We start from the raw sequence: 12,112 nt of genomic DNA on the forward strand, positions 1-12,112 counted from the left end.
AACAACAACAAAACATTTCTACTTCCTCGGCAAAAATTTCTTGCACGTCTTACACACAGTGGGCATTGCTTTATTTATCCAATTCTTTTAAACTTTAAGTCATAGAATGCAGAGGGAAAAAGGGGGACCATTGTTCTGGTTACTAAGGAACTCTCTTAGAACGTAAAGTAAATGTATAAATGTTCTGTAAATAGATTCGTATTTCTCCCGTACCACCTTCACAAGTCAAAGGTCCCCCTTAAAAATAGTAAACAAAATTTGCAAAAAACAGTATGTGAATCCTCCAGATGTTTTAAAAGTAGGTTCATATTGCCAGCAATGTCGTCATACTAAATACATACAGTGATTAACTCAGCTGCTTTTGTCATTTGCACACTACCACAAGCAATGGGGTTTTTTTTGGACTGAAATAATGTTTCTGTAAACACATTCTGGAATTTCACCATTCCATTTAACTTAATATCGATCTTATGATAAATGGCCCAGGGAAAGAGCGCATTTCTGATGTCTTTGCATGAAATGCATACTTTCCTGAAACACTTCCTGTCTTGCCCCCGTTTTTGGATATTATCACTGTTGTCTGACAAGAGTGAGGTCAGCTAGGATTGCAGAGGTACTTTGCAGCAGCTGTTGGGCATGTCTTTGAAACTGCACAAGCTTTTAACTCCTTATCCACCTTACCAAAACCAGAAATGCAGTCTTGCAGAACACTGGAAGAATAATGACGCTTCAGGAAGCACAGGATGCAATCCACTGAGCAGTTTCAAAATGCTTAACTGAAGGAAATAAAAGACTTAAGATTTTCAGGTGAGCAAAACCAAGAAGGATCATGAATGGGCTATGTGATGTGAAACCGAGAAGCGTCACCGCCTTTGCAGCAGCCTGGCCCAAAGCGAGCTGGGGAAGCAAGACAACATCATTTATGCAGAAGAGAGACATTGTCCTTGAAAAATAGCAGACAGATTGCCAGATTTAAAATAGTAAGGTTTATCAGCATTCTCCCACACAGACACACTTGGCTAACCCTCAGCTAATAAAATTGTCCAGTTGCTCAGTAGGACCAATAAAATTGAATTAAACCTGTACAGGGAGCACAGAGCACTTTGAATTTTCACATTTTAAAACAAGCTGTCTCAGGTCAGGTAGACCGTCAGAAACATTTTTATTCATTTATGAAGCTGTATTTGCACAATTGCTAGCAAGAGCTATGTGTAGGACTGAATCTTTCAGTAGCAAAAATTGGAACTGTATCAATCATGCACACATTTCCATTAAATGAGCCAAAATCTGCACCCATGTTATATTGGCTGTGGGAAGACAGACAGAGCCATAGTGACGCAGACATGATATGTGGCATAGAAGTTCTACTCGTATAGAAGTTAACATGTTAATTTTTTTTTTAATAGATTAAAAAGTTTTACTCATTGTGCAAACTTAACTCCTGATCAGTTCACTGGACTGCACGGCCACACTTTCCATTTGAAAAGCTTTAGGATGACACAGACTTAACGCATTGCCAAACTAAACTCTGTTGCTTTTTGACACACTGTGTAAGAGCTGTTGAGGGCACAAGGAGCACAGCTCCGCAGCACACCACAGTCTCTCCAACTCAAGTAGCAGAAAAGGCTGTGAGAGCAACCGGGAGTGCAAAGTATGTTTTAAGAAGGCTCAGTTATGACACTGATGAGAGACAAAGACTATGATCGTGTGACACAGATGTCTTGACTAGTTACACGATTTCCACAGCTTCTCACTTTCCTTTTCCACTATGCATTCACAGGTGTTGCACACACTCTCCCCCTTTACGTACAGTGAACTTAGCTTACACCTTGTATCAAGGATACTGTGATGATTTTCTGATTCAAACCGTGATTTAGTTACAATATTAAGACTGGCACAGTTTTAAAAGAGCAGCATTCCTCCTTAGGCTGTGTACTGGTCACACTTCCCAGGTATGTGGCAGCAACCAACTTAGCTCATCTGTTACCATCCTATAACACTTCAGAGTGCATATCAGATCTAAAAAAGTATTTACAAACTCAACTTGAAAAAAAGAAATTTTTTTAAAAATATACCTTTCACAAAAGCAATTTTGTCTGGCAAAACAAAATCTCTGTATACCTTTAGGTGCTCTGGTTCCCACCTGAGCTAGGGCGTACCCACATATAATAGGTTATACGTGTGTGTGCAGGTCTGCAGGGCAACCACCTGCACTTCCTTCCAAATGGCAATTTGACAAAAAGAAGTTGACACTGTGTACCTTATTGTGTACAATAACTCAAGCTAAAGGCTAAGAAATGAGTCAACACAGAAGAAATTAGATCTTAGAAGAAATTAGAGATTAGCTTGCCTACAGTAAAGCCCAAACAAAATACAAACACGAAAGTAAGTGATTTCTAACCACTTCCCCTGACTCAAGAATCAAGTTACAGCCTCATAACACTGTACTGAGATGTGCTGCAATAAATGTTATGCTTCTCCAAACTAAAGAAATGGTTAATACCAATCAGGCATCATCATTGTCAGTAGAAGACCTTTTCCTGTCCCCTTTCTTGCAAACTAGCCAGATCTCAGTGTCAAACTACAAGGTTGCCTCAAAGTCCCAACTGTATCTGGCAAAGGACAGTCTGGCTTTTTGGATGACTTGTAGCCTGACATGGAGCAATATGAAACTAGCAGCACCTTTATAAAATCCCCTGATTCTGTAGTCACGGACAACTAATGGGAAAGATCTGAAAGCTGAACTTGGGGTAACAGAGGCGAGATGAAACCAGTTGTTTTTTCTCCCCAAGCCATAAACAAAAACATTGGATGCATGCAGCATGTTACGATACCTCATTTGAAGGCCTAAAGGGCTACAGATAAGTAGCAAGATGGCTACAGCATACTTCCTTTAAGCTGATATAATTATGTAGCATCTCACTAATTGGACGAGGGATTATTGCTTATTTTTTGCCAGATTTTTGAATACGTTATTTAGTGTAGGGAAGAGACAGACGAACTTGGGCAAAGAAAAACGGCTGTTCCCAAAGAATTCTCAAATGAACACATCATTACATACATTTTAGGGCAATATTGTAATAGATAGAAAAATTTTGGGTCAAAACTCAGGTTTATGAAAAAGCAAAAGTAAGGAATAACACTGTATTCAGCTATTTCTGTCATCTGAAACACACAAGCAGTAGCTCTGCCTCAAGAAGGTACAGGAGTTGACAAAGCTCTGCTAAGAACTAGGCAAAAGTCTTATCTCTAGCTAAATAGGGGAAATAGTCCATTTTCATAGACATTGCCCCTCCTTTCTCTCTAAGCCATAGATAATATGGCTATAGCTTAGAGAGGACAAAGGAAAGGAAAGGCTATGGCCAATGAGATGACAAAGGAAAAAGATCTACAGGCAAGCTGGCAGAGAACATAGGTGACAGGGGATGTACAGCATAAGATTTCCAGAGCTTCTATCCAGCATTTTTAAGTTGTCAGGTGCCTTCTTCTCAACTGAATTTCTGAACAGGTACTGAGAATTCACTTAGTAAGAAAAAGCCACAGAAACCTTCAGCAATGGTCAAACCGTCCTGCCTTTCCAGGTCCAGGAACCTAAAAGAACCAACTTCTGAGTGTTATACATTTACCAGTAATTCTGTCATTGTTGTTTTAGCACAAGGGTGCACCCAGAAAATCAATGTCTTGCAGTTTCTATTAGCTTACATTCCTAATTCAGAGGGCAAACACTTAATAAATTTCAGGAATCAGGAAACTATTTCCCAAAACCAAAAATTAAAATATATATACTGTTATTTACATGCACCCTCAATTTCCTTCTTTTTCTCATAGCTATAATGATTATTGTAAATATATATTTAGTTTTTTATATATATAAAATTAAAAAAAATTAAAAAGAGGGAACTAAAATTATAATAGGCTGGAACTACTTTGGATTTTGAAACAACTGCAAAAACTACCCTGTTCCTCCAGGCTCAAACAACAACTCAAATTAGTTTGTCTTGTGTTCTGTACACATTGGCACCTAACTGTTGAAATACAAGTAACATGTTCTTTAAGGACAAACTATCTTTGGTGAAGTGGGGAGAACAGTCTAGTCTGACAAGCAGTTTAAATCATTAATTTTAGCTTTTACTTACTTATCTTTATCTTCATCTTAATCTATCTTTAAGTGCCTACAATTAGCCTTTTCATAGGCCTTAGAACAGGTACATGCAGAAATTCCTTACTGTTAAAAGAGGAAGGGGTCTTGGAGAGGAGAATAAGGGAAAGCGGTTAGGAAGATCTAAGAGAAACCAACTTTGCGCAGAAAAGCCAGCCTGAGAGAAACAAAATAAAATAAAATAAAATAAAAGAAACTAACTGCTTCACCTGATATATGCGGGCTGATTTAAAACGTTCACAGCACACTTCAGCAGGGAGTATCAGAATACCTATCCTAAGACACTCATAGTTTGAGGCATAAAAATGTTCCCTGGTTCACTCAGTTGAACAACAGCAGAGAGCAGCAAGAAGGAAGCCTAAATAATTTTGCCAAAGCTAACAGCACAGCAACCCCTGACAGTTTGGGTGCAAGTTCTGCTCTGGAAATCTAAAGACCAGGAAATAGAAATGATGGAAAAGCTTCATAAAGTCTTATGAGGACAGCAAAATAATTTCCAAAGGAACGCAGAGGAAGTCTCATCCCTTGCGATACCTCAAAGTAGATGGAACAAAATAGTGGAAAGCAACCCAAGGAAAAAGTTAGTACTGGCAAGTTGACAGAGTAAATGGAATATATTTTTCTCTTGCATCTCTGACTTCTATTAACATTTTTGTGGTTCTTGAGGCAGCAAGGTAGGGACTTTGGTTTATACTCCATAAACGTAAGCCAAAAGCCTCCCACAGATCCATTTGGTAACGTCAGCTTAACATGCTCAAATACACACAGACTTCTGACAATGAGTCAAGTTCCCACTCAAACATAAATTATGCCAAAAACCGCCCAAGATTATTTCAACTAATAAACACTTGGTTAAAAAACATGTCAAATCAACTTGGTCTTTACATCAATTTAATTGCCTCTTACCACAACCATTGCCTAAGCCGTACTGTGCTGCAGGAAGCACCGAAAGATAAAGGCGATTGAAAACATTCTCACAGCACTCTTCTGACTGTCATCGCTTCCATAGTAAGGACTCTGCACTAGAAAACGAGGTTCTCCAGCATCCAGGTTTATGTTGTGAACAATCATTTAAGGACGTCAGTGTCCTGACTCTTGAACACTAAAATTTGGAACAAATACTGCATCTAAAGTAAGTTCTTAAAGGAAAGGTCAAAGCACTGTATCCTGTCACAGTACATAGTCTCAAAGCATTCTCAAAACATTGTCCTTTGATTCAGCCTTCATGGTGTCATTATTATAAGACATTTCTTCATGAGAAATACAATACTTGAAAATATGCACTATGTTACCCTAAGTTTATACAGATGCTGTTCATTAGCATATTTATTCTCTTTATAAAACTGTGACATTTGGACTTCAGATTTCTCCAAATTCCATTCAAACTCCCCTACCGAGTTTGTATACTAAGCATTAACAAGACAACCAAAGTGAAAAATTAAATAAAAAATTTTCAACCATGGATATAACCAAACCGCAAAGTAACTTGTGACATGTTGGATTTATAGATCCTGAAATAGTCTTCTGCAAATGATTGTTCTTTCCAGAATTTCATATGTAGTTACAGTAGTACAGGAGGAAGAGATGGTGTGCTTAGCTCTTGCTCAGGATGCTTTTCCAATGTAAGCAGCATCTCCAATAGAACACTCCAACAAGTGTTTAGAGAAAAACAAGGCAAATTTCTACTAGACAGATCAAAAGAACACCGCAGCAATGCATTGTCAGTTAAAACATGGACTAGGATAGCATCACTAGCAGCAGTTATAGCATGGAAAAAACACACCTGAAATCTCCTAGACACTCTTCTATCACATTAAAAGCTGGTTTTCCCGATTAGGACTGAGCCAAATTTGAGAGGCTAAGCTGAAGTGCACGCCTTCCTCCACAACTACCACACTGAGGCTTGCCATGGAAAAATAAACACTGAATTTGCTCAAAACACTTCTGAGACAAAAGTTCTTAAAGACAACCCAGTTCAACTGAAACCACATGTATCCAAACATAATGTCCTGTCTCCATATGTCTTTTTTTACAGAATGGTGACATGAGCTAAAATTTCATTCCCACTGTGAGATCTCTTGACGACTCATGGAAAGATGAATCACTATTCTCAATGGAAATAATGACTTGTGACAGCTGTAACTTATGATATATAAAGTATCACATGGGCAAAATTAGCCTGACTCCCTGCTGTAAATAATTAGTGGAGTGAAATAAGTTTTCTTGCAATACCTAGCTTTAAAAGGTACTGAAGAATTAATTGTATAGTGTCTCACCCATGCTACAGGATAAATGCATGAGGAAAGCCAGAGGCTGAATTAGTTCCAAAAGCTTTCTCACGGGGGCCAAAAAGCAGATACTTGAACAAAGAACAACAGGAGTGTCAACAGAATGATCCTTCTCCTATCATGCCCTCAGCTGCCATTTAAGGATTAGAGTGCCTCCAAAACATCTCCCTAAACTACCACAATCAAGCTAATCCTCTGTGAATCTCCTTATTGAATGCACCAATACCCCTGGACTCCATGAGAGCCTGTGGCACTGACTTCTACAGTTTGGGTATGTGCCTGCGCAAGGAAGTACTTTGCTCAGTTTTCTGGCAAAGTGATTCACTGAACATCCCTCGATTATCATGCTGTAAGAAAATAATCATTTCCATTTACTTCATGTGCACTGCTCAGGATATCAGAGTCCTAAATCAGATGCCTCTTACACATTTGCTCACTGATTTCTAATCGGTGCTAGAGACTAAGCTGAAGTATTCCCAGAGTAATGAAGAGGGATCCCATATGAGCCACCTTTGCTAAGTAAGAGTTGCCAATATGAACCTCAGAACTTCTTTTTAAATTTATCATCAGAAGCACCTAATTAAACACGCTGATAAGCCGTCTATTTTAGCAATTTTCGTTTACTGCTCAATTCTGCAAAGCTTCATCAAAACAAAACTTAGTATGTTGTATGTTGCACTGAACAAGCGATTCAATATCTTTAAGCAGCAACACTAATTCTCTTGGGAAGGAAGCCTACAGAACACTGAAGGAAAGGGTTTTATACCCCAGTCTTAGGTACTCAGCCAACCAGAGTCTGCAGGCTCCAGCTATATCGCATGGAGAAAGCAGGGCTTCTCTTGAGCAGGAATCCAGTCTTGGATTTCTGGAAGTGGCCTCCGATAGCCCCATTCCTCTCCACTGCCTACAGCCAGCTAGGCTAAGCAGGTATGCACAGCTGGTGTTTAAACCTTCCCACACACTCCTATCTATGTAAAAGTAAACATTTATCTTAAGATACCTGATTATGGACAAGAAATCATCCTTTTTTACAAGGTGTCATGGTTTCAACCTTTAAATTTTTCCCTCAGACTGGACTTCGCATAAGCATATACTTATTTTAAAAGATATATACATATTTTAAATACATCAATAGATCAGAGCCTTTGTTGTGTCCCACAATAGAGCACAGTGTTATTCACAGGCTTCCATATGGTCTGTCTAGCTTAACCTCCATGCATAGTTTCCGTAAAACAAAGGTTAAACACAAACACTGGCAAGCCACTTCCCAAACCGTTATACATGTGCTTTGCCAAGGGCTTCTCTCCTCCCTTTTTCCCTCCTAACAGATTCTCCTATCCCTTCACCCTCCCAGGCCATCCCCCTGGTCCCAGGGCACCGGTGAGCAGGTGCAGAGATGCAGGGCAGCAAACTTGGCGCCAGGCAGGGCTACCCGTTCTGGGGCGTGGAGCATGACAAGGGCCTGTGGTACCACAGAAGCAGCCTTAGCAAGCTCCAGCAGTTAGACAATAGCTGAAATTGCTGCCTTTGTTGTACCTGGCAAGCTGGGGAGCAGATCCCTAGGATTCATGCTTAACAAGGCAGCTGCAAATTGGACAAAGCTATTTCTTACAAGTGTTGTACAAGCCCCTTGGGAAGACAGCCTTAAATCTCCAAAGGGTTACGTCTTGCACAGGTGGCCTGTATAACTTCATAGGACTCTGTTCTTGATTTTTTTTTTTTTTTCAAAGCTTGCTCACTACCTTTATTACTGTAGTTCTGACTAAGCCTCCAAACTATTTTTACAGGCCCTGAACAATTGTAATCATTTAGGATCAAGTTCAGCTTGCTACACTGCATTATATCTACTCCAGATCCTTAAACCTCCACACATCTCTGACAAATCCTGTTCATCACAGAAGATAAAGAATATCACTCAGGATAATGTTGGTTTAAGAGATGTATGAACACTACAAGTACTAGAATTTGCCATGAGGCTTTTTTATCGTTCAGACTCGGAAGAAATGCAGTGCATTGTAACAGCCTCTTAACAACAACTTCATTTTGAAATGCACAAGGTAGATGCGGCAAGGTAGAGTTGATCAGGTTTCCGAATGATCACTCTTATTTTCAGTGTCATTTAAGAAACCAGTCGGGGATCTAACAGGACATGAAGAACTTGTAAATATCATTGTTAAAATAAAGCAACACTAAAACTAGAACATATATTAGCAAAAGGCTGTTTTCAAAGATTTTACTTAAACTTCCTGATGAGCATCAAAAATAAATACTTCTGGCTTATTGGTGGAAAGAAAAATTAAAATTATTCCAATTTGAGTCAGTTACCGGAAACAGTTCCTGATGCTTAAGCATTATTTAGTGAGCATTTCCTCAGAACCATATATATTCTAAAAAAACGCCACTAACTAACCTTAAAGAGATGGGTAAGTTTGAGCTCTGCAGCTTAACTTGCATGAAGCTGAAACTACAACAAAACTAATTTCATTATGCAAATGGTCTGAGGATAAGCCTACATAGTATGTCTCAGGCTCATGCAACATAAGAAAACAAAGACAAACATGTATGATAAAATTGTATTGCTGCTGTCATTAACATTGTTATGAGCAACCATCTACTTCACTGTTACCAGGCACACGCATTTCTTACTTATTTTCCCTTTAGTTCTAACTCTAAGAGCCAAAGTGGAGAGTCAGTTTTGCTTGAAGTATTATGAAAATAATGTCCCCTCTTCTATCCCAGTGAATTTATTTGTTTTGTTTGGCTTCCCATTCCCCAGGTGTCTTCTTTAAGGTTATATGGCAAGAAAATATCTAAACCTTAAAGTAACGAGAAAACATCTTACTGTCTCTATATTGTTTCCTTAATCAATGAAAATGCTTGTGTTAATAATAGACCTTTAAAATGCTACATTTTGAGCCTGGCAAGACTATACTTAAAACAAAATGCATGTACTCAAGAGTTTTACTAGCCATTAGCCACAAAATACAGCCCCCAACCCTGTAATCTTACACATGCAGCCCCTCAGAGTTTAACAGACCTACCTGCACGAGGAAAGCTTGCGGAGTCCCACCATATGCACTCTGACATTTACTGGGTATTTGGTACTAAATGATGCGGGATAGATTCCCTAGTCTTTCACTTAAAAGCCTTTCCTTTATCTCAAAAACTTTGAGCAGAAAATTTAACATTTTAGCGTCAGAGAAATGTTAGGTTCTGTGATCATTCCTCAAATAGGATTGCTTGCACATAGAGGAACAACTAGCTATTCAGAGCTATGTGTCATACTAATCAAGGTAAACCCACTCTACTGTTAATGCTTTTTAAATATTTATTCGCTCACTGAAATTATGCTCTTAGAAAAATAATGTAAATATTATTAACGCATGCAAACATATAATCACTACACGCACACCTGCTGTTTGTTAAACTGACTCCTTTACAGCCACTGAGAAATCAAACAGGGGGCTGCTCTGGGATTATTTTTTTTTTTTTTAATGCTAAGCAAATGTTCAAAAGCCAACTTATCTGTCAGAAGTTTGATCAGGCAGTGCCTTTTCACCTATGGCTAGGAGAGATGTCTGTACCCATATAACCCAGAATTAGGACGATACGTTCAGTTGATGTGGTGCACAGGTATTTTCAGAAGCGGCATTAATCTGCTGACTTCCAAATTAGCACTATTTACATTTAGAAAAGGTATGGGAACCTTCAGATAAAATTATTTCAGCGAATTCTTATTAAGCAGCAGCTCTAAGAAGGCCCTCTATGCCCGCAGGATATGACTCATTACTTTGCTAGGAAGGACTTGCACGTTTTATGCAAACATTCATAGGCCATGCCCTCCTTAACACACCTAAAAACTGCAGAGCTGCCCCGAGCTACCAGGAAAACACCAGTAGGAACATACTATAATTGCCACTCGAGACCAAAAAAGCAACTCCAACCTGGCAGATCAATGCACTTATGACACCAGCTGCTCAGGGAACAATTCTTACCCAGATCTACTCACGGTGATTGCAGGGTGAAACAGGCAACAGAAGGGTCTCTACTGCATCCCCTGGGTCCTGCCTTGCCTCTGCCTAGTCCCATGCTGTTCGTTACTGACCATCATAAAAGCAGGTGGTCAAGCCCTCTCCAGCACCAACATACATGTAACAGAGCTCCAGCAAAACACAGAACAACTGGTGCCAAGCAGCTAAACTGGGGAATATCAAGATTTTGCTTTATTTTTATTTACCATTCTTCCAAAGGATTAACAGGTGTTTTAAAACTGGGCCTTTCAGAGAGGCCTTTAGAAGGGCACAGACAGAAAAGAAGGCATCCAGACGCTGGTGTTCCCTGAGGACTTTCATGAATATCAGAACCTCGAAAAACATTCGTATAGATGCATTCGTTTATGCGTGCAAAATCCCTTTCCTCAACTCACACTAGCCACTGGGCTAGCAACTGGCTAAACCCATATTTTATGCGAACAAGGGAAAAAAAGAGAGAAGCAAACAACAGCATGTGCTCCACGCGACCTCTTGAGCATGCACTGCCCCCCATCCTCCCCCCCAGAGGCTCAGCTACAGTATAATCAAAACCAGGGTGAAGTCACATCTGAAACCACAACTCAACAACACTTGTCTTTATGTATGAACCTCATGCAGCAAAGTTGTGGGGTCCTGATGTAGCAATGAAAGGAATATACAAGTTTCCTCGATTTGCCCAATGTCAAAGCACAGATGATGGCCTCCAGACCAAACTTCAAACACAGGGAAAAGAGAAAAAAAAAAAGCAGACTAAAGCACACCCAGGGACTCGGAGGAGGTAGACCTATCTGGCTCACTGACCACCATTCTATTTCCTTTCTTTCGTGAGAAGGCAATTTAACTTTTAAGAAACTTCCTATTAGAAAGCTATGTTTTCCAGTCCATTTTTATTGCATTTTCCAAAGTTACATCATCATAACAGGGCATATTCCTATGGGATATGAAGGTTAAAAACTGTAAGCTGTTATAATAACTAATAATGAATGTTGTGGCTAATAAAACCTGTAATCTGAACACAGAAAAAAATTAATTTCACTGTGTATAGTTACTTTACAAACTCTGCATTTCACATTTTCCTGCAGTCACCAATTAACTTGAACAATATAAAAAACTACAAGCCACCACTCAAATTCATAATTTTATTTTGGCTTATTTAAGGCAAAAATCAATCTTAATGAAAAAAAAGATCTTCAAAAACTGAAAATTAACTACAAAGCTGATTTGGGAATTTACCTGGAAGCTCACGTTTCCTTTGTGTTCATTTGTGTGGAGATGAACACGCACCAGATAATTAAAAACACCCCACTGCCACAAAATCAACAGGTAGAATCAAGATAAGTAGAACAAAAAATAATAATAAAAGTAAAAAAAAACTAAAGAAAATGCCTCCAAAACAACAAAAAGCAGAAAATCACATTCCTGTTGCAAAAAGATTTTGATTCAAACCCCAAATGCAACACTGACTTCCACTTCCAGCAAAGCCTAGAAATAGAAGTTTTCAAAATTTCTCAGGAGGACTTTGTGACACTAGAGCACTCTTGCCCAAATCGTGTCACTTGTCATCATAAATCCTGGTGGGAACCCACAAGCATCATCTGTAGATCTTGATGAAGGGGATACAGTGCACCGCCAGT

At 39.1% G+C, this 12,112-nt stretch overlaps 2 protein-coding genes across 8 annotated transcripts in view; one reads left to right on the forward strand and one right to left on the reverse strand.

Moving 5' to 3' along the window:
* The window catches only part of CMSS1 (cms1 ribosomal small subunit homolog), a 240,226-nt gene that overhangs the window by 130,814 nt on the left and 97,300 nt on the right, over positions 1–12,112 (reverse strand). The window lies entirely within an intron of this gene.
* FILIP1L (filamin A interacting protein 1 like) overlaps positions 1–12,112 on the forward strand; it is a 153,510-nt gene that overhangs the window by 48,252 nt on the left and 93,146 nt on the right. The window lies entirely within an intron of this gene.

The sequence above is a fragment of the Phaenicophaeus curvirostris genome, chromosome 1 (genome assembly GCF_032191515.1).
Source record: "Phaenicophaeus curvirostris isolate KB17595 chromosome 1, BPBGC_Pcur_1.0, whole genome shotgun sequence".
NCBI lineage: Eukaryota > Metazoa > Chordata > Aves > Cuculiformes > Cuculidae > Phaenicophaeus > Phaenicophaeus curvirostris.